Source organism: Bubalus kerabau, chromosome 2, assembly GCF_029407905.1.
Source record: "Bubalus kerabau isolate K-KA32 ecotype Philippines breed swamp buffalo chromosome 2, PCC_UOA_SB_1v2, whole genome shotgun sequence".
NCBI lineage: Eukaryota > Metazoa > Chordata > Mammalia > Artiodactyla > Bovidae > Bubalus > Bubalus kerabau.
In genome coordinates, this window is record NC_073625.1 from 93,348,493 (window position 1) to 93,372,053 (window position 23,561).

At 39.8% G+C, this 23,561-nt stretch overlaps 1 long non-coding RNA gene across 1 annotated transcript in view; it reads left to right on the forward strand.

Moving 5' to 3' along the window:
* Positions 1-16,185, forward strand: part of LOC129644812 (uncharacterized) — a 35,516-nt gene extending 19,331 nt beyond the window's left edge. Inside the window, exons 2-3 of the long non-coding RNA XR_008710990.1 lie at positions 2,536-2,635; positions 15,702-16,185. This is a non-coding gene — a long non-coding RNA (uncharacterized LOC129644812). The remainder of the gene's footprint in view (positions 1-2,535; positions 2,636-15,701) is intronic.
* The last annotated feature ends 7,376 nt before the right edge of the window (positions 16,186-23,561 follow it).

Here is a 23,561-nt window from a genome sequence, read left to right on the forward strand (position 1 = left end):
ATTCTTTCTCTCACTTTCTGGCTGAATTCCCATCTGGAGCGTGGAGGCTCGTCAAGCCTACTAATTATGCCTGGGCTTCTAAGATCTGACCAGGGAGGCCTTAGTGTCGCCTCTCCTTTGGGAGAACGGAAGGACACCTGTGGCCTACGTAGGTGATGCAAATTTCTTGTCTTGAAATTTTATTGGCTTTCCACATAAACCAAGTTATTCAGCCTCTTTTCACCACTGAATTTTCCTACTGAGCTATCCTTATTTAATCACTCTTTATATCTTTAAATAACATTTAAATAAACTATTGTTTCCTGATCGCCGATGCCGTCCCCGCTTCAAATTCCCTGGATCCACCGGTGCTGGACCACGGTACATCCCTGCTAATGGAACAAAGGGCTTGCTATTTCCTGTTCAGGAATTGAAGGTGGTTAATTATTACATTACCTATATTCATACAGAATAATTAGAACTTGGTATGGAAGCTGCCACATAAACTATTTAATTGCTTGCACAGAATTTTAAAAAGAATTATGTTTGTTAACATAAGAAAGGCATAACATTTTCAAGTTGAATACTTATTAATTAGCTATGAAACATACACAAGTCTAAGCCATGAATACAGGGCTCCCTTCCCTTAAAATTTTTATTCATACTATTTTTATGAACAAGATATGGCAATGAGATGAGGGGATGCATTAAATAAGACAAAGCTAAATTTTATGACTTGGTTGGGGGAAGGAAAACACTAGAGCTTTCAAAATAAGACTTACAATGATTGTTTATGGAATTAGATTCAGGAGAGGCTGTTAAGTAACTGGATGCCTTTAACTCACCAAAGGGAAATAGTTTTATCCATCATGGTGAAAAACTAGCAGATCAAATGTATGTTCAAATCATTTATCACTCATGAATTTAATCAGAAAATTAGTGTGTATTGAGAATTCTGGCATCTAATTTATGTCTTAGCTTGGTCGGTATGCAAAGAATTGGAGACTCTGGCATATAGAAAACAAGTATGGTTTCTGTTGAGGTTTGGGTTATATAAGATGTATAGCTGATGTCCTTGCCCTGTAAGCCATTTTTATCTCTTCCTATTTTTTCCTGCATTATTGAGCATGAGAACAAAAACATCTGTCTGAAAAATATACATTTCGGAAAAGTCTATGTAAGGCAAGTTCATCCAAGCATAGTGTGTTATTTGCTCCCAAGACATTTTTTTTCCACTTTGTTTTGATTATTTCCCCTAGCTTGCTGTCAGCTTCGGTGCTAGATTTTTGGTTGCCTTGTGCAAACCTTGATGTGTGGGCCTGCTTGTATGTATCAGATGTGGCAGCATGTCAAGGTAGAGAGAAGAATGACTACAGGATGATAAAATATTTTTTACTGAGGAGGTTCATCACACCAAATCCTAGGGTTGTTCCACAGTAGCCAGCACCCTCTCCAATAGAGTCATGTCTATTTGAAGCCAAAAAACTTTCTTCCTGAGAATGCTCTGTCTAATATTCACATGGCCCTAAACCCTCCCACCATCCATCACAGTCACTAGTGCTTGGATCCCATCAGTCCTTATGGTAAGAAACTGCATACATAGTGTGAATCAGAAATAGGTAGATTCTTCATTTCCAGCCTTTTTCCATTGTTAGAATTTTGCTTCTGTAGCTGCCTATGGTAGATCTCAGAGGTTTACCAAGAGCTGGACAAGTACTTTGAGAACTACTGTTCTTTAGGGGCATTGGAACTTTGATTTTTTCTTTTTTAAATTTTGTACTGTTTCTGTAAGTGACTACTGGATGGATTTCCACCTCTATCAGGGGTTGTCAGAAATAGATGAATCATTCATTAATTGGTTCAATGAGCCAATGACTCTGAGCTCAAATGGATATACCGTGACTTTTGCCAGAAAGAAGGGGTGGACACCAGGATTAGGCCAATAATTTAAACTTAAAAGAATAATGCCAAATGCCATAGCTAAGATGAGAGGGGACATGAAATAGAGAAAAATACTACAAGGGTTTAAACCACACACATTAGGCCTGAATCATATTATTAGAGCTCTTCAGAAAGAAGCCTCTGCTGTCTTTGTACTTTTTTACTATGAATCTATTATGGGATGATACTGTTCAGTTCAGTTCAGTTCAGTCGCTCAGTCATGTCTGACTCTTTGTGACCCCATGAATTGCAGCACTCCAGGCTTCCCTGTCCATCACCAACTCCCAGAGTTCACTCAAACTCATGTCCATCGAGTCAGTGATGCCATCCAGCCATCTCATCCTCTGTCATCCCCTTCTCCTCCTGCCCCCAATCCCTCCCAGCATCAGGGTCTTTTCCAATGAGTCAACTCTTCACATGAGGTGGCCAAAGTACTGGAGTTTCAGCTTTAGCATCATTCCTTCCCAAGAACACCCAGTACTGATCTCCTTTAGAATGGACTGGTTGGATCTTCTTGCAGTCCAAGGGACTCTCAAGAGTCTTCTCCAATACCACGTTAGTAAAACATAATTACACACTTTTCTTCCTTTGTTTTCCTTCTTTTCTGCCTTCCAGAAATAATGCCATGGCCACTCTTTTCTGGTTATGTTCCTGTTGTTTAAAGAAGAGTTATCTCCAAGATGCTGCCCTACTTGGATTCTCCATACAACACAAGGTCAGGCAATTCTTTCCTCAGGATGGCTTTGATTGCATTTCCTCAGTTTAACAACTTCTCTCTGTCTGAAGTGTACATTATATACAATTGTGCAGTAGCACTTTTGAGATTCTCCTATGTGCCTGGCCCGAGGCTATGACATGAGGATATATTAGTGAAGAAGATACAGGGACTATTCACCCCCTTTCTAACCACTTAAAAATAGCTGGCATGCAGTGAAATCTGCCTGTTCTAGGCATTCACACAGGACCTTTCTTCCCTTCATTCTATCTTTACACTCCTGCAAACTCTTACCTGGCTTCCCAGGTAGCACTAGGGGTAAAGAACCTGCCTGCTGATGCAGGAGACATAAGAGACACAGGTTCAGTCCCTGGGTTGGGAAGATCCCCTGGAGGAGGGCACAACAACCCACTCCAGTATTACTTCCTGGAGAATCCCATAGACAGTGGAGCCTGGTGAGCTACAGTTCATAGGGTCTCAAAGAGTCTGACACAACTTAGTATTTTCTGAAGAGACTTGGCATGCACACTCAAACTCTTACCTCCCTGGCTCATTAAAGCCATATTCTTTCCCCAACTTTCAATATCCATGACTGGCACCCCAACTTTGTTTGCTAAAATATCCTTTTATCAAACTTCCTCTTGCCTTATCAATCTTTCACTGCAGAATCCCTTGATTGTGGCTTTATTGGTAATATCTAGTGAGATTGGTAATATCTAGTGAGAGTAGTTCATAGTAGTCTTCCCTGCAGAAGTGAGAAAATGATGAGTGAGTATTTATAGCTCAGAAGAAAGAAAAAGGAATAATATTCACAATTATCATGTGTTAAATGCTATGAGAAATACCTAACATATTATTTCATTTAATTTAGTAGCTAAATATATAAAATATACTATGCCAAGTGAAGGAAGTGTAAATAAAAGAAAGGGGTAACATAACTGAGAGAGGTAGTTACTCTACTTGAGTACTGAGGGGGTGCTTAGATGCTTTTTGTATATGAGGTAAGTGTTGACTTGTGACACACAAAGATGATGCTGGTCGGCTACTGGGTAGCCATAACATGTCAGCTTGTCTTCAGCCTTCTCCTCTTGCTGTTCTCCAGTTCACTCTACACTTGGCAACCAGAGAGAATGAAATCTCTGATTTCTCATCATACTGAAATGCTCAAACTCTTTCAGTGGTAAACAGAGATGTAGATCTGATCTATCCTTCCAAATTCAGCTCTGGCTGTCATCACTCTTTCACTCCTTTCACCCCCACCACTCTGGCCTTCTGAGTTCTCAAAAATACCAGATACATTCCTCTGGGAGACTTTTTAATTCCTCTGTCCAGCATGTACTTCCCACCCTCTCTTAAAGAATGGGTGCACTCTTGGGCTACAGCTTGTGCATCATGATGATTCCCAGATGGGATACATTTCAAACAAGTCTATTCATCACCTACAAGAAATTCTTATCTGATAACCTGGCCTAAAAAGCAGTTTCATTTCATATAGCCTTATTTGTTACATTGACACGTGTTTGCCTTAGAAACTTTAGCCAGTGAAAATGCTGAATTTACTTAGGGCATGGATTTGTTTATGGTTGTGGATATCAGTTTTGGTTTTTAGATTATCTTTGAATATTTAGACCTGAAAGTCCTTGCACACATCAACAGTGTTGTGCATGTAACTGGCTATGGACTTTGAAGTTCTTATCTCTGGCTACTCTTGCTGTATTTTGTGAAATTATCAGCTGTTATCAAATAAGGAAATAATTAATCACATTTACTGTAACTGAAATTAATGCCAGGCTACCACCGGTCTTCTTTTCCTAGCTAACTTAGATTTTAGGGATCATTTTACTGTTGGGAAACTCTTAAGCTCTCCAGGAGGACTTGATTTAGTTGTGTTTGTTTCTCATATGTATGTACTTTTTCTCTACCAAGTTTGCTTAAAATCCCAGTGGTTGTTACTTGATAATGCACTTCTTTGGATGGAGGCTGGAGAGTGATGGGATAATTAACAAAGCAGGTGATTTTAGCAGAGTGGGCAACTGTCAGTGGGACAAATTTGATGGATAAAGTGAAGTAATTTGGTGACTCCTGTGGGCTTGGAATTTTCAGGGCTGTTCTCTGGGACTCAGTGATGGTGAGAGCAGCTGGGCTGACCAAGGTGATCAAACAGAAACAGAAAATCATGCAGGTTAGTTGGGGGATATAAAACTGTATCAGACACAAAGCATCAGTTCAGTTCAGTTTAGTCACTCAGTTGTGTCCGACTCTTTGCGACCCCCATGGACTGCAGTACGCCAGGCCTCCCTGTCCATCACCAACTCCTGGAGTTCACTCAAACTCATGTCCATTGAATTGATGATGCCATCCAACCATCTCATCTTCTGTCGTCCCCTTCTCCACCTACCCTCAATCTTTCCCAGCATCAGGGTTCTTTCAAATGAGTCAGTTCTTCACATCAGGTGGCAAAAGTACTGGAGTTTCAGCTTAAGATCAGTCCTTCCAAAGAAAACCCATGACTGTTCTCCTTTAGGATGGACTGGTTGGATCTCATTGCAGTCCAAGGGACTCTCAAGAGTCTTCTCCAATACCACAGTTCAAAGCATCAATTTTTCCATGCTCAGCTTTCTTTATAGTCCAACTCTCACATACATACATGACTACTGGAAAAACTATAGCCTTGACTAGACAAACCTTTGTTGGCAAAGTAGTGTCTCTGTTTTTTAATATGCTGTTTAGGTTGGTCATAACTTTTCTCCCAAGGAGTAAGTGTCTTTTAGTTTCATGGCTGGAGTCACCATCTGCAGTGATTTTAGAGACCCCAAAATAAAATCTGTCACTGTTTCCATCGTTTCCCCATCTATTTGCCATGAAGTGATGGGACCGGATGCCATGATCTTAGTTTTCTGAATGTTGAGCTTTAAGCCTACTTTTTTCACTCTTGAATTTTACTTTCATCAAGAGGCTCATTAGTTCTTCTTCACTTTCTGCCATAAAGGTGGTGCCATCTGTATATCTGAGGTTATTGATATTTCTCCTGGTAATCTTGATTCCAGCTTGTGCCTCTTCCAGCCCAGCGTTTCTCATGATGCACTCTACATATAAGTTAAATAAGTACAGTGACAATATACAGCCTCAATGTACTCCTTTTCCCATTTGGAACCAGTCTGTTGTTCCATGTCCAGTTTTAACTGTTGCTTCCTGACCTGCCTACAGATTTCTCAAGAGGCAGGTCAGGTGGTCTGGTATTCCCATCTTTTTAAAAACTTTCCACAGTTTATTGTGATCCACACAGTCAAAGTCTTTGGCATAGTCAATAAAGCAGAAATAGATGTTTTTCTGGAACTCTTTGCCTTTTTTGATGCTCCAATAGATGCTGGCAATTTGATGTCTGGTTCCTCTGCCTTTTCTAAATCCAGCTTGAACATCTGGAAGTTCACGTATTGCTGAAGCCTGGTTTGGAGAATTTTGAGCATTACTTTACTAGGGTGTGAGATGAGTGCAATTGTGCAATAGTTTGAGCATTCTTTGGCATTGCCTTTCTTTGGGATTGTAATGAAAACTGACTTTTTCCAGTCCCATGGCCACTGCTCAGTTTTCCAAATTTGCTGGCATATTGAGTGCAGTACTTTCACAGCATCTTTCAGGATTTGAAATAGCTCAACTATAATTCCATCACCTCCACCAGCTTTGTTCGTAGTGATACTTCCTAAGGCCCACTTGACTTCACATTCCAGCATGTCTGGATCTACGTGAGTGTGAGTGATTACACCATCATGATTATCTGAGTCATGAAGATCCTTTTTGTATAGTTCTTCTCTGTATTCTTGCTACCTCTTCTTAATATCTTCTGCTTCTGTTAGGTCCATACCATTTCTGTCCTTTATTGAGCCAATCTTTGCATGGAATGTTCCCTTGCTATTTCTGATTTTCTTGAAGAGATCTCTAGTCTTTCCCATTCTTTTGTTTTCCTCTATTTCTTTGCACTGATCACTGAGGAAGGCTTTCTTATCTCTCCTTGCTTTTCTTTGGAATTCTGCATTCAAATGGGTATATCCTTCCTTTTCTCCTTTGCTTTTTGCTTCTCTTCTTTTCGCAGTTATTTGTAAGACCTCTTCAGGTAGCCATTTTTCTTTTTTGCATTTCTTTTCCATGGGGATGGTCTTGCCCCTGTGTCCTGTACAGTGTCATGATCCTCCGTCCATAGTTCATCAGGCACTCTGTCTATCAGATCTAGTCCCTTAAATCTACTTCTCACTTCCACTCTATAATCATAAGGGATTTGACTTAGGTCATACCTGAATGGTCTAGTGGTTTTACCTACTTTCTTCAATTTAAGTCTGAATTTGGCAATAAGGAGTTCATGATCTGAGCCACAGTCAGCTCCTGGTCTTGTTTTTGCTCACTGTATAGAGCATCTCCATCTTTGGCTGCAAAGAATATAATCAATCTGATTTTGGTGTTGGCCATCTGTTGATGTCCATGTGTAGAGTCTTCTCTTGTGGTGTTGGAAGAGGGTGTTTGCTATGACCAGTGCATTCTCTTGGAAGAACTCTATTAGCCTTTGCCCTGCTTCATTCTGTACTCCAAGGCCAAATTTGCCTGTTACCCCAGGTGTTTCTTGACTTCCTACTTTTGCATTCCAGTCCCCTATAATGAAAAGGACATCTTTTTTGGGTGTTAATTCTAAAAGGGCTTGTAGGTCATAGAACTGTTCAGCATCAGCTATTCAGCATTACTGATCGGGGCATAGAATCCATAGCCCTTCAGTATAAGCTCTCACCCTCTGTCTCTCTCCTTTGTCCTAACAAGATATTAAAAGCAACCATAAACCCATCAAAGGAAGAAGATGTTTTTTAAGAATACAGGGCTTTGTTTGTGTGTGGAGGTAGGGGGAGTGGGGTAACTAGGGGATGGAGCAAGAGGAGAGTGGTATTCTTTTGTAAGGCATTATAAAATAAGACACCTCTTACTAAAATAGTGTGCAGTGATATGTTCTAATAAGATCAGAAAAAGTCTTTATCTTATAATCAGGGAAGAAATATTTGAACCCATTTTGCAGCATTAAAAAAAAAATCACATTGTATTTAAAGGAAATACTGAGAGCAACAGTCTTCATTGGGTAATTCTTGATAAGTAAGTTGGACTAACGGGAAATGCAAATACTGTGACATGCATGTGTGCTAAGTCACTTCAGTTGTATCCGACTCTCTGGGACTCTATGGACTGTAGCCCGCTAGGTTCCTCTGTCTATGGGATTCTCTAGGCAAGTATACTGGAGTGGGTTGCCATTTCCTTCTCCTGGGGATCTTCCCGACCCAGGGATCTAACCCCTACCTCTTAAGTGTACTGCATTAGCCAGGAGTATTCTTTACCACTAGCACCACCTGGGAAGCCCCATGAAGACTGTGACAGAGATTATGAAATAGACTGGGAAGTGCATTGAAGGAGCAAAGAAAAACCACTCTCAGATCAAAAGTGAGCCTAAGTAGAAAGGAAATTCCCAAAACTACTGTCTGATAAGACTAAATCTGAGAAAAATAAAGTCATCGTGACTTGAATTCATGTCTCATAATACTCAGCTCTGCCTTCATATATTTTATTTGCCGAGAAACCTCTTCCACATTGATGCAAATGGTAGTAGAGTCAGCTTACACTAATGTATACTCTTTCAGTAAGACACCTCAGCACTGACTCACCACACATCTTGAAAGCATACAAATAGAGTATGCCATGGGAGGGAAGGATTGTATTTTGAATGCATGGTAAGTAATGGTAGACCATTTAAGTACAGCATTTGCCGGAAATCAAGTCTGGATTTTCTGTTTCTACCTCATTTATGAATGGCAAACCAAGATCAAGAAAGGAAATAGCTGGGAAAGGAATTCATGTGAATACTGACAAATACAAATCACATGGAACCTTTGTTCTTTGGTCAACTGTGTCACAAGAAAATGAACTATCGTATCATCTCAAATAAAATGTCATTGATTACTATCCTTTTGTGATAATAAAAATATCAAGGAAGTTGAACATGTATTCTTGGAATGAAACCTGCCTTCTGAATCAGACTTTTCATGGAAAATGTCTAGTGTATATTCTTCATAGGAGTCACCATATTATATGAGGGATAAACATGCAGCTTGATGATGACTGAACATGGATGACTTATGTGGTTATAATTCAAAGTAGCAGGGGCAGTTCAACTGGTACTTATCAGAAAACACCCATTTTCAAAAATTGAATTTGAGTTTTCTTTGGACCATTTGCTGCCTGAATTGGCTTCTATTACATGCTTTACTCTTCTCTGGAAGACACATGCACTTTGTATATAGTTTTCCAAATAATTTTAATCATTAAAAAAAATATGTCAGAGAGCTTTATACAAGTGTTGCATCCAATGCCCCTCTATCTGATTTCAGCTTTTTTTTTTTTTAAGTAGCTTTTTTTGCTAAAGCCCCAGCTTTGTGTTATGAAATCATGGGTCCCATAAAATATAAGTCTATGAAGGAATCTTAGAAATTATCAAGTTTAATAGTTCTTAAATTTAGCTTGCTAAAAATCACATATGTCAAATCAACTGAATCATACTCTGGGGATGGACCAAAGCCAGGTAGTTTAAACTGTTTCTCAAGGTGATTTTGATAAAAGCAGTGAAAATCATTGACTATTCTCCAGAGAGATACTTCTGTTCTATAGGAATTCAACAACCTAGCCAAGGTCACAAAGATGGTTTGGACAAGTAAGAACTAAAATTCAAAACTGTGGACATTCAGGTCAGTGAGTGTTCTTTCTAAAGTATCAACAATTTAGAAAAGTTAAAATATAAACTTTTCCTCACTATGGATGTACTAGATGCCAGTGACTTTTACACTTCAAAGTGATAGTTTTATCTTATGTGAATTATACCTAATAAAAATGATATTAAAAGTACTAATTTTATTTAATCTGCATATAGGCAAGTTAATTCATTTTCTAAATATCACCAGAAAGGGAGCACATATTATGTCCGGCTAATACATTGAGATGGATCATTTAAGCTATTCAGTCAGCTTTCTTGTCTGTAAGATAGGAGAATGAAAGTGAAAATGTCTTTGTTGTAGAATTAATGTAAAGCTTTGAAAGAGGATATATGTAGTATGCTTGGTACATAGTAGATGTAGATGTAATTATTCCCCTAGAATGATTTGTAATGACAAAACAGTATTTTTGTTTTTCTAAATCTGTAGGAACCATATCTCCTGCACAGGGATAGATAACTTCACTGGAATAAGGAGTTTTGATTATCAAAACTGCTAGTTTTGCTTGAGGATGTATAGCCTGTTAGGTACTTTCTTTGCCTCCTCATCTTGCCTATCACATAGTAGGTGATTAATAATTTATTTACTGACTCACTGATTGATAGATACCTATAGAGATTAGCACAACCTTTTATTGGTGGGAAAAAACTTCCCTGAAACCTCTATTCGAGGCAGAGCTCAGTGAATTCCATTTACTCCATATGTGAATGTTCTGTTTTCCTGAATCTGATTAGGTTACAAGTTGTAAAAGCAGGGCTCATTTTGGGGGTAATTACAGCGTTGAATGCACCCAAAAGGCTATTAAAAACTGGCCATATCCAATGCATATAATAAATAATTAATTGGACAAATAAATAAATAAAAATTACAGTTCATAAAAGCTCTTTATTAACTTGCCCAGTACTAGTCTGGCTCTTGCAATTAATTTTAAACTCTCTTGTTTCTCCTTTATTAAGTAAGCTGGAATGAAATAGAAATGATATAATTGTTTTTGCTTTCTCATTTGGAGAAACACTCATGCAGGCTCAGTTCTCAGAGCACACAGAAAATGAAACTAGACGATCCCCATGCAATACACAAATAACCTCCTTATTCCAGTGAAATTATCTATCCCCGTGCAGGAGATATGATTCCTACAGATTTAGAAAAACAAAAACAGTGTTTTTGTTTTACAAATCATTCTAGGGGAATAATTAGAATTCACCCTTCTTTTATAACCACAGTTTTGTGAAGCTTCTTTGACATTAAGCGCATTTCCTCTCTTTTAGTGGGGAAAAATTCACATGGGTACACTTCCATGTCCTGATGATGACTTGTATCCTCCCTACCCAAATTCCTGGTGTAAGAGTCAAAGGATACAATACAAACATCCAGAAATGAAGTTTGCCAGTATGGCTTCCATGTAAAGTATTGAGTGAATGAATCTGTCTCTTCTGTGAAGGCCAGCTGATGTAGTATTTCCAAAAATGGACATGATGTGGTATTGTTTTGCAGGATTTTGTAGATCTTAAGCATTGTGGTCCAAAATCACTGTAGATGGTGATTACAACCATGAAATTAAAAGACACTCCTTGGAAGAAAAGTTATGACCAACCTAGACAGCATATTAAAAAGCAGAGTCATTACTTTGCCAACAAAGGTCCATCTGGTCAAGGCTATGATTTTTCCAGTAGTCATGTATGGATGTGAGAGTTGGTCTATAAAGCGAGCTGAGCACTGAAAAATTGATGCTTTTGAACTGCGGTGTTGGAGAAGACTCTTGACAGTCCCTTGGACTCCAAGGAGATCCAACAAGTTCATCGTAAAGATCAGTCCTAAATATTCATTGGAGGGACTGATGTTGAAGCTGAAACTCCAATACTTTGGCTACCTGATGCGGAGAGCTGACTCATTTGAAAAGACCCTGATGCTGAGAAAGATTCAAAGTGGGAGGAGAAGGCGACAACAGAGGATGAGATGATTGGATGGAATCACTGACTCAATGGACATGAGTTTGAGTAAACTCTGGGGGTTGATGATGACCAGGAAGGCCTTGCATACTGCAGTTCATGGGTCACAAAGAGTTGGACACGACTGAGCGACTGAACTGAACTGAACTGAAGGCAGTGTGGCAGTGGAAGTGAGCACCGTTTGAGAGAGAGTTCTCTTCTCATTCTGTTCAGTCAGTTCAGTTGCTCAGTCATGTCTGGCTCTTTGCAACTCGATGGACTGCGGCACACCAGGCCAACCCCTGGAGTTTATTCTAACTCATGTCCATTGAGTTGGTGATGCCATCCAACCATCTCATCCTTTGCCATCCCCTTCTCCGCCTATGCTCAATCTTTCCCACCATCAGGGTCTTTTCAAATGAGTCAGATCTTCACATCAGGTGGCCTAAGTATTGGAGTTTCAGCTTTAGCATTAGTCCTTCCAATGAATATTCAGGACTGATCTCCTTTAGGATGGACTGGTTGGATCTCCTTCCAGTCCAAGGGACTCTCAAGAGTCTCCTCCAACACCACAGTTCAAAAGCATAAATTCTTTGGTGTTCAGCTTTCCTTTTACTCCTACTTTCATATCCATACATGACTACTGGAAAAACCATAGCCTTGACTAGATGGACCTTTGTTGGCATAGTAATGTCTGCTTTTTAATATGCTGTTTAGGTTGGTCATAACTTTTCTTCCAAGGAGTAAGTGTCTTTTAATTTCACGGCTGGAGTCACCATCTGCAGTGATTTTGGAGCCCCCTCAAATAGTCTACCACTGTTTCCCCATCTATTTCCCATGAAGTAATAGGACCAGATGCCATGATCTTTGTTTTCTGAATGTTGAGTGTTAAGCCAACTTTTTCACTCTCCTCTTTCACTTTCATCAAGAGGCTCTTTAGTTCTTCACTTTCTGCCTTAAGGGTGGTGTCATCTGCATATCTGAGGTATTTTTCTCACTACTGGTTTTATAAACTCTCCCACAGGAAGTTGTAGGTACTCAGGTAGAGGACACATTCTATTCCAATGACTTGGTGGATAGATCACTGATTATCTGTGTAGAAATGCCTCTTTCAAGCTCATTGTTTTGGGTTCTAAGAGCTTCAAATGCAATTCAATTATTATTTTTTGAATTAAAAAATCAATAGATGAATAATGTCCCATATAATTATTTGAAGGGATCTTAACTTGATTAAAATGAAATACCCAGGCTTATTTAATGGCCTTGCATGTAATTTCACTTTGAATTGGCCGTGTGGCTCAGTGCAAAGAGAACTGGACTAAAGTGAGGATGGCTGATCAAGGCTGGAATCTTCCCCAATAAGCTGTGTGTGATGTTTAACTCTTTGTGTCAGTTAGACAGGGTGCCAGGTATTTGGTCAAACATTATTCTGGATGGTCTGTGAGGGTGTTTCTGGAAAAGATTAACTTTCAAATGGGTAGACTGAGCAAAGCAGATTGTCCTCCCTATTTTGGGTGAACTCCATCTACTCACTTGAAGGCCTGAATAGAACAAAAACCTGGCTACATTTCAAATTGGGGAGAAATTCCTCCAGCCTGCACAGGATCTGGGACATAGTTTCAAATCTGAACAGAAATACTGGCTCTTCCTAGGTCTAGAGCATACCAGTGTTCAGACTAAAAATATACCATTGGCTCTCCTAGGTCTCAAGCTTACTGGCTGCAGATCTTGAAACCCATCACTTTCATAATCATGTAAACTGGGTTCTTATATCAATAATAAATCAGATCAGATCAGATCAGTCGCTCAGTCATGTCCGATTCTTTGCGACCCCATAAATCGCAGCACGCCAGGCCTCCCTGTCCATCACCAACTCCCGGAGTTCACTGGGACTCACGTCCATTGAGTCAGTGATGCCATCCAGCCATCTCATCCTTTGTTGTCCCCTTCTCCTCCTGCCCCAATCCCTCCCAGCATCAGAGTCTTTTCCAATGAGTCAACTCTTCGCATGAAGTGGCCAAATACTGGAGTTTCAGCTTTAGCATCATTCCTTCCAAAGAAATCCCAGGGCTGATCTCCTTCAGAATGGACTGGTTGGATCTCCTTGCAGTCCAAGGGACTCTCAAGAGTCTTCTCCAAGGCCACAGTTCCAAAGCATCAATTCTTCGGCGCTCAGCCTTCTTCACAGTCCAACTCTCACATCCATACATGACCACAGGAAAAACCATAGCCTTGACTAGATGAACCTTTGTTGGCAAAGTAATGTCTCTGCTTTTGAATATGCTATTTAGGTTGGTCATAACTTTCCTTCCAAGGAGTAAGCGTCTTTTAATTTCATGGCTGCAGTCACCATCTGTAGTGATTTTGGAGCCCAGAAAAATAAAGTCTGACACTGTTTCCACTGTTTCCCCATCTATTTCCCATGAAGTGATGGGACCGGATGCCATGATCTTCGTTTTCTGAATGTTGAGCTTTAAGCCAACTTTTTCACTCTCCACTTCCACTTTCATCAAGAGGCTTTTGAGTTCCTCTTCACTTCTCCCATAGACACACACACACACACACACACATATTCACACACAGTGGTTCTTCAACACAAAGCATTTACTTGAGTCCACTTATATGTAATTTTATTTTTCCAGTAAATACATACTGCAGTACTACATGATCTGTGGTTGGCTGAATCCACAGATGTGACACAGGGAGGGGTGATTATAAATTTGTATGGATTTCTAACTTCATGGAGGGTCATTGTCCCTAACTCCTACCTTGTTCAACTCTGTATATATATGTGTATGTGTTTGTATATAATACATATATATGCGTATGTGTATATCCTATTGGTTTTTTCCTCTGGAGAACCGTAATAACTATGACCTTGAGAAAATCAACACAGCTTTTCAAACCCTATTTTTCTTTATCTGTGTAGTGAAAGAGTTGGACAATATAAGGCCATTGTAGTTCCAAAGTACAATATGGCTCTTAAATTTATATGACAATTCTGGGCTCCCTCAGAAGAGAATTTTTGTCTTGTTACCCCTGGAAGTATATAGAATATATTTGTTTCCTTTCATCTCTTCATTTGTCGGAGGCCTTTAAAATATTCCTCTCTCTCCCTTCTTGATGTTTTCTTCTAACCCAGGCTTCTCTGTGGGCAGAACAACACTGTCAGTTGGGGAACCATAACTGGCTATACTCACCCTTTCCCTAAGCTGATCTGCTAAAGGAGAGGCATTTTCTCTTGGATAGAATTGCTAACAGTATGCTAATTATGTTGGAAAAACAAGTTTATACAAAGATCTGGTGCTCAGTGAGGGTACCACCATGCCAGAGTAGGTGGATTTTCTGGTATTACTAGCATGACTGTGCACATAAGCTCTCCCTGGTGGGGACTGCCCTAGCCAGCCCGACATGTGTCTCCTCATGGTCGGCAGTGGTAGAGTGCAGTGGAACAGTCAGTTCCTTGGTTATCCTCCAAGGTGAGCAAGGTCAGTTTTAAATAGCTTTGTTGTCAATTAGCCTCATATTTTACTCCAGGTTCCTGACCTCACAAATCTTAAGGCCGGCATTGAAGTCAATGAATCTTCTGCAGCCTGATTCCCCACAGTGACTTCTCTCTTCTGACAAACCGTGTCTCATCATGGTTCTGTCAGCCCACACAGGTTTTCAGAGGCCAGAACTGCAATTAGTCAGCGCAACCATAATTCAACTGTAATACAGTATTTGCTTTCACCAAGCGTCCTTTTTCACAGTCCCAAATTAAGCACCCAGTGGAAGGAAAACTGCCCTTGAAAGTTTGGCCCGTCATATTAAATCACAGAGCTGACTTAAAGTTTCATCAAATGATTGTCATAGGAGAGGGTGAGATTACACAGTCATTTACTTATTAGCATTTCATTTAAAACATTACCATATCAAATTGACATAATTCTTCTCAGGGTATAAATATTCAAATTTTCACAACTCTCATTATGTTCCTTGCCCCCATTTTATTCTTCATACAGGAAAAAAATGAACATGAGACACAGAAATGTCTGTTAATCTCATTTAAGGCAAGGAGGAGTCTGAAGAGGAATATTTCCTTCTTAGGACAACAAACGTCCTAAGAAAGAAATATTTCCAAAACAAAACTTCTATACAGCTCCTATTGTTACAGGGATGTTTCTAACTAAAATTATATTTGGCATTTAATTTCAAGCAAATGAGCTAAATAGTGATGTCATTTGCAGATAGATACCTGTTCATTTGTAATGGGTTACTTGAAGACATTTACTATTGGGACAGAACCCTTTTTGGGTATGTGCCGTTGATCCTAGTCTACTCCTGACATGTCATTAATTTCTCCAGTTTACTAGCAGGAAGATCAACACTCCATGGGGACAATCCTGGGAAAGAAATGAACAACTCTAGTTTATACTTCTGCTTCGAGGATTGTGGACCAGCAGAACATTAAGGAACCTGTCTATATGGTTAATGCATTGTAGGGACCAGCTTAGAAAAACTGACAATTCAAGTTCTCTTAAGTTAGTTAGTGCCCTGAGATTGTACTAGAAGGACAAGAGTGAGTAATTTGCTCACCTCTTGATTTGCCTCATGTACCCATTCTCTCATGGTTGACACCTGCTGAGTAGAAACTAAAAGTTGAAGATTTATAAAGAAAATTCTTTATTACCTGTGAAGCATTTTATGAAATCCTGGATAGATGATGAGTCATGTGGCATTCCACATCTAATTTTCCCAAAATGACTGAAATATTCTTTGAAACTCATTTCTTATGTCAATTGCCTATGATAATTTCTTTACCATAGCCTTCTGAATAAAATCCAGAGTGTTAACATGGACCTCAAACCCTTCCTATTCAGGCTGCAGACTGCCTCCTTAATCATATCTTATCTATGGCTCTATCACATTATTTCCTAGTTATACTGAACTTTTTTTTTTTAAACCTTGGTCACTGCATTTTCTCAAGTCTCCTTGGACTTGGATTTGATATTCCCACACCCTGTAAAGCTCTTTCACATAATAACTTGGCCACCTCATATGGGTTTTCTTGAATTCATTTCTTCCTTGGAGGGTACTTTAACTTTCTACCATCACTCAAAACCCATCAGAGATTTTTGTTCCTCCTGTATGTTCCTTGTCCATTGAACTCTTATCACTACATTGTAAACTCCTGGGTAGGAATTATATCTTTTATTTTTTAAACTACAATGCTTAGCTGTGCCTGGCACAAAAAAGGCTCAGTCAATGTTTGTCAAATGAATAAATGAAGGAAACTAGGAACCAAGACATAAGGGACCTAGGAAAAGTGCCTTCAAAGGTGTCTGATCCTTTAGAACTGGAGCAGGTATCTCAGTTTTTGAATAATGGTTCATTTTTGTTTTTATCTGTGTTAGCTGCTCTTTATCTGCCTTGATTTTTAATAAAATCTCTTTTAAAGTTCTAGCCTCCCTCAACTATGCTTACAGGAACACAGAATATTTTGAATGTGCTTTAGATAGAGCAAGGAAAGGGCATACCACCCTTCTAGGACTAGTGAGATGGTGGCAGCAATATTTGAAATGAGGAAATCCCAAAGAGAAAGACAAGACTGCCAAGCAGAGTGACAGGACTGCTGGGTTGGCTAGTTTCCCCTGTAGAAAAGCCTGGAGTTTTGGGGTTTTGTTTTAATAAAGAAAACCCTATGTCCTTATAGTGCCTTCTTACATCATTCTTTTGGCCACATCCTCCTCTTTTTGCCAGGCTCCTGGAGTCATTGTGTTGTCCTCCATATTCCCTAAGAACCCTCACTAAGTGGCTAAACCCTATCCGACTTCCTCTACGTGCTATGGCGGGAGCTTGTTCACACAGTGGTCACTTACACAGGGTGTTTACCTTCACAGCTGCTGAGTAGATGAAGCCTAAGCTTCATCAGATCAGATCAGTCGCTCAGTCATGTCCGACTCTTTGTGACCCCATGAATCACAGCACGCCAGCCCTCCCTGTCCATCACCAACTCCCAGAGTTCACTCAGACTCACGTCCATCGAGTCAGTGATGCCATCCAGCCATCTCATCCTCTGTCGTCCCCTTCTCCTCTTGCCCCCAATCCCTCCCAGCATCAGAGTCTTTTCCAATGAGTCAACTCTTCGCATGAGGTGGCCAAAGTACTGGAGTTTCAGCTTTAGCATCATTCCTTCCAAAGAAATCCCAGGGCTGATCTCATTCAGAATGAACTGGTTGGATCTCCTTGCAGTCCAAGGGACTCTCAAGAGTCTTCTCCAACACCACAGTTCAAAAGCATCAACTCTTCGGCGCTCAGCCTTCTTCACAGTCCAACTCTCACATCCATACATGAGCACAGAAAAACCATAGCCTTGACTAGATGAACCTTTGTTGGCAAAGTAATGTCTCTGCTTTTGAATATGCTATCTAGGTTGCTTCATAGCGGCAGCTTATACTCCAAAACTTAGTGGCCTAATACAACCATCATTTTATCTTCTCTGACATTTCTGTATGTTTACTGTGTTCAGCTGGCCATTTTCTGCTGGTCTCTCTTGAGGTTTCTTGGGGGGATATAGTCACATGATGTTCTGCATCATTGTCTGCAGGTAAGTGGAACCATCTGGTGGCTTGGCTGAGAGGCTAGGATTTCTAGATCTCTTCTTTCTCCACATAGTCTCAGGGCTTCTCTTCTATGCATGGCCTCTCTTTGTGATAGATGGACTAGGGGAGCTGACTTCTCATGTGTCAGCTCAGAGCTCCCATATGCAAGCAGGGGAAATAGAATTTGAAAGTCTTCTTAATGGTCACAGTGTCACTTCTGCTGCATACTATTGATTAACTGAAATCATAAGGAAGCTAACTTTCAATGTGTGAGTGACTGCGAAAGGTCATGAATACCACGAGACATAGTGCATTAGGGACATCTTTTGAGATTAACTACTTAGATACCTTGATAAGGCAATGGCAATCCACTCCGGTACTCTTGCCTGGAAAATCCCATGGATGGAGGAGTCTGGTAGGCTGCAGTCCATGGGGTTGCTAGGAGTCGGACACGACTGAGCAACTTCACTTTCACTTTTCACTTTCATGAATTGGATGAGGAAATGGCAACCGACTCCAGTATTCTTGCCTGGAGAATCACAGGGACAGGGGAGCCTGGTGGGCTGCCATCTATGGGGTTGCACAGAGTCAGACATGACTGAAAATGACTTAGCAGCAGCAGCAATTAGATACCATAGGACACTTGCATGTTAATAAGCAACATATTTTTAAAATAATTTAAAATACTGAAAGTGTCATGTATTTCTTCCCTGTAAAACTCTTCCTTTCAGTCTCCTGCGCTAATCCTCTACCACTTTTACTCAGCATTGTCCCCATCTCTACCTCTTCTTTATTGACTACACCAAAGCCTTTGACTGTGTAGATCACAACAAACTGCAGAAAATTCTTAAAGAGATGGGAATACCAGACCAGCTGACCTGTCTCCTGAGAAATCTGTATGTAGGTCAAGAAGCAATAGTTAGAAGTGGACATGGAACAACAGACTGGTTCCAAATAGGGAAAGGAGTACATCAAGGCTGTATATTGTCACCCTGCTTATTTAGCTTATATGCAGAATATATCATGAGAAATGGCAGACTGGATGAAGCACAAGCTGGAATCAAGATTGCTGGGAGAAATATCAATAACCTCAGATATGCAGATGACACCACCCTTATGGCAGAAAGCGAAGAAGAGCTAAAGAGCCTCTTGATGAAAGTGAAAGAGAAGAGTGAAAAAGTTGGCTTAAAACTCAGCATTCAGAAAACCAAGATCATGGCATCTGGTCCCATCACTTCATGGCAAATAGGTGGGGAAACAATGGAAACAGTGACAGATTTTATTTTGGGGGGCTCTGAAATCACTGCAAATGGTGACTATAGCCATGAAATTAAAAGACACTTTCTCATTGGAAAAAAAGCTATGACGAATCTAGACAGCATAAAAAACAGAGACATTACTGCCAACAAAGGTCTGTCTAGTCAAAGCTATGATTTTTCCAGTAGTCATGTATGAGTGTGAGAATTGGACTAGAAAGAAAGCAGAGCACAGAAGAAATTATGCTATTGAACTGTGATGTTGGAGAAGACTCTTGAGAGTCCCTTGGACTGCAAGGTGATCCAACCAGTCCATCCTAAAGGAAATCAGGCCTTTGGAAGGCCTGATGCTGAAGCTGAAACTCCAATACTTTGGCCACTTGATACAAAGAGCTTACTCATTTGAAAAGACCCTGATGGTGGGAAAGATTGAAGGTGAGAGGAGAAGGGGATGACAGAGGATGAGATGGTTGGATGGCATCACTGAGTCAATGGACCAGAGTTTGCGTAAGCACTGGGAGTTGGTGATGGACAGGGAAGCCTGGAGTGCTGCAGTCCATGGTGTCGCAGAGAATGAGGCGCAACTGAGTGACTGAACTGAACTGTCCCCTTCTCTTCTATCTCATTACCATACTTGTTTTCCTCACTTTCATTGCTTATGCTTCCTTTGTCTCTCCTTCAACAATGGGCAAGACCCAACCCTCCAAGACCTTGTCACTTGCTTATCAGTCTGCCACTGTCTCTCCACCACAGAGCTCTTTTATGATCTCCCCTTGACTTTCTTTACCAGGCCCATCCCACTACTCCCTCTGTCCTGTGCTTTAGGCATTTTGAACATTGGCACTCCCTTGAGTAGAACTTGGTCCTTCTCCTCTTTGTGCTGTTTCACATTCTATTCCTTTGACAAGAAGGCTGAAGTATTTTTCTAAAATGTTTTTAACCTCCATTTTGCCCTTGGAATAAGTTGGAAGAACATTCTTCATGGCATAATATGAGGCTTCCTCTGCATGACTGATTAATCCTTCCATTGGGCTTTTGATACAGACTTGATTTTACTGTGTTGCAAATACAGTAGGTGTCTTTCAGTTATGTACCTTATTTATCTCTGTGTTTTTCCGCCCCAGTGTTTCACAGTATCTAACATATAAGAGGAACTCAAATATACTGATTGACTGGCTGAATTATTTCATTCTTTTCCCAACTACTAACTCTAAGTAATAGTTATTACATATTTGTCTCTAATCCTTTGGCTATGTAATCACATTTCATATTGCCTCCTGGAAGCTATACTGCAAATCTTATGGGTCATCTCAAAAGTAACATTCTTATAATCACACTTAGTGTCTTTCCTTCCAAAATTTCCTCATCTCTTTCAGTGAAGCCACCATTATGCCACACTAACTTTTGTTCCTGTCATCAATCCACATCAGTCAGTCTTAGATTTGGGGCATTTTTTATTTCACTATTTCTCTCATATTTATTTTTGTATATTTTTACTGTCACCTTCCTAACCCAAACCTTTCTCTCCTTGTGACTGAATTATCACCTTTCCTGAGTTTCTCTGTTTTCCTTTGTGATATCTCCCATGCTCATCACCAGGCTAGTCTTCCCCAAACTGTGCTTTCACAGTGTTGCTGCGATGCATCCAGAAAGCTGCTTGTTGTCAAATCAAGGCTGCTCTTCTGCCTGGTTCTCACTGCCTTCCCCAGTCCACACCCTTCTACCCATCTCACTTTACTTCCCTCTACTAGGTAGCACTCACCTAAATTTCTAATTATCTCCCCTCCTTAATGATCCTGGCTCAAACACTGGTCCAAACCTAACTGCAAAGTCCATCTATCTGGACCTCCTCCTTTGCCTTCTCCTACATCAGTATTCTTCCTTTATTCCAGGCTACGTCAGTTTGAATCCTCCATCATTGTTCTTTCACCTTACACCCACCCACTCTGCTCTCTCCTTGTCTGAATTCTGATTGCAGATGTGTCAGAGCCACTTTTCACCAGTCACTTACATTTGAGCTTTCCTAACAGCTGTGCTTCCTGAGGTTGGAAACAATGGCTTATAGTCCTTGGTTGGCCTCACAGTGTCCAGCATCATGCTGATCATGTAGTACATGATCCAATATAAGTGGGTGAATTATATGAACTTGCAGTGGGCATTTTCTGGGTCATTACCTATGGGTCAGGAATGAAATTTTCTCAGGATAACTCAAGGTTACAAGGAATAAAGTTTTCTCAGTGTCTCCAATTTCCAGATGAGATGTTTCCTACTTTAGTTCTGGAAACTGGAAAATACTAATAATTAGTATTTTATCAAATTTAACTGCATATTAAGCACTTTCATTGATATTTACTTATTCATAATTTTATAACTTTGTCCAGAACTGCTGTGCACTTGGGGGCTGGAGGTACAATGTGTGAGGATAAAATGCATGGAACAAGTAGGGAGTGAGGAATTTGGATTAACAAAAATATTTAGTAGCAGATTGCATCTTTTATTGGCCCTAAGAAATGCTGATATATATAGCATATATATATATATATATATATATATGTATGTATACACACACATACATACACAAAGGAGAATGTTTGCTTCTTTAATGTTTCAATGAAATAGAGAATTCCAGATACACAGATATATGAGGCATATGTATATCAATATTGGTCAGCCCTCAGGAACCAGTGATAGCAAAAGACTGAATCTCCAATATTCAGGTCATACTACAGAGGGATTTTGAACTTCTCTTCATCAAGCCTGCTTGTATGGTTTAATAGTTTTTCTGTTATAAGAATGGGGCAGATGACACGAAATTTCAGTGTGAAAGGCAGCAAAAATGAAACCAAGAGAAAAGCAACATTGGAAATGAAAAATATGCTAGTGAGAAATTGGAGAGCTGAAACTTTTGCACCAGAAGGTGAAGGCTTATTTTTAAGATTATATCGCCACCTAGTAAATCAGCCTAGAAGTACACCCACAGCTAGAGGCAGAGTCAGCATGGTGTTGAGCCTTAATCCTCTAGTTAGCAGTTCCTGATAGGTACGTTTATAAACATCTCCACTCACTGCAGGACAAGCACACGACCTACAGCAGCATCTCCAGTTCCCAGTGCTCAGCCCCTGCTCACATTCTCCTGTTCTTCTGGAGTTATTCAGTGGAGAAATCAACAGCACACATTTTAGATATGCAAATGTGTCAAGAATTTCTCTCAATCTGTTATGCATCCCTGGAAAATGATTATTTAAACAGTGCATATTATCATTTGCTTGTTCTAAATAATTTAACTCTGGGATGTTCATTAGTGAAGACATTTTACATTTCTACTTTCATTTCTTCCTAGTAAAAGAAGTTGTCTGATCATGATTTTTTTTTTTTTTAATGAGGAAGCATTGGAATTGTGGAATTAAAAACACTAAACAGAGAACCCTACTTTTTTTGTCCTTAAAGCCACATCTTTAGTTTGTCCATGTCCTGTGTCTTCTATAGCAGTCGTTGGCACTGAATTCTTGATCACTTCTCTTGGTTTTGCTTTCATAAGGAGATCCTTAGCTTGATAAAATATTGCATGAATTTTAAGGCTTGGTGTCTACAAACAATTGGTTATCAGAAGTGGCATTCTGGCTATATAGCCTCCTTGCTGGTCTCAGTTTTTCCATCTGTGAGATGGGGACAGCAATAGTATACAGCACTGGGCTTTTAGAAAGAATAAATTAAACAGGAGTGTTAAAAATTGTTAGCTATTAATAACAAAAATACACTTATTAAGAAATGGTAGAAACAAAGAATAGAAACTAATTTTATTTTGCCATTCACAATAGAGCAACATGCTTTAGCCAAACAAATAGACACAGAGAGAGGAGGCATGTATTCTGAGACCAAGAAAGCATCCATTAAAAAAATCCAAGTGATTATAATTTTTAAAATTTTTAACTTTTAAAAATAATTATACATTTGATTACATTCAAGTGCTTAAAATACCTTGAAATGCACTTCCATTTTTTTTCTTCTATATGTTCTTCCCTCCTTTTAGAAACCTATTCTCACTTCAACCTTCCAAATAGGTTTATCTTTTATTTTAAGGACTACTCAGAATATTTTGACTGAGTTTACCCAAGAGTTCCTTTGTAGCTCAGCTGGTAAAGAACGTACCTACAATGTGGGAGACCTGGGTTTGATCCCTGGATTGGGAAGATCCCCTGGAGGAGGAAAAGGCTATCCACTCCAGTATTCTGTACTGGAAGTTCCACGGACTTTATAGTCCATGGGGTCTCAAAGAGTTGAACACAACTGAGTGACTTTCATTTCACTTACGGTAGAAAGTAGAGGAGGGGAGATTTCTGTTGTGGAAGTCTTTGCCATAGGGGCTG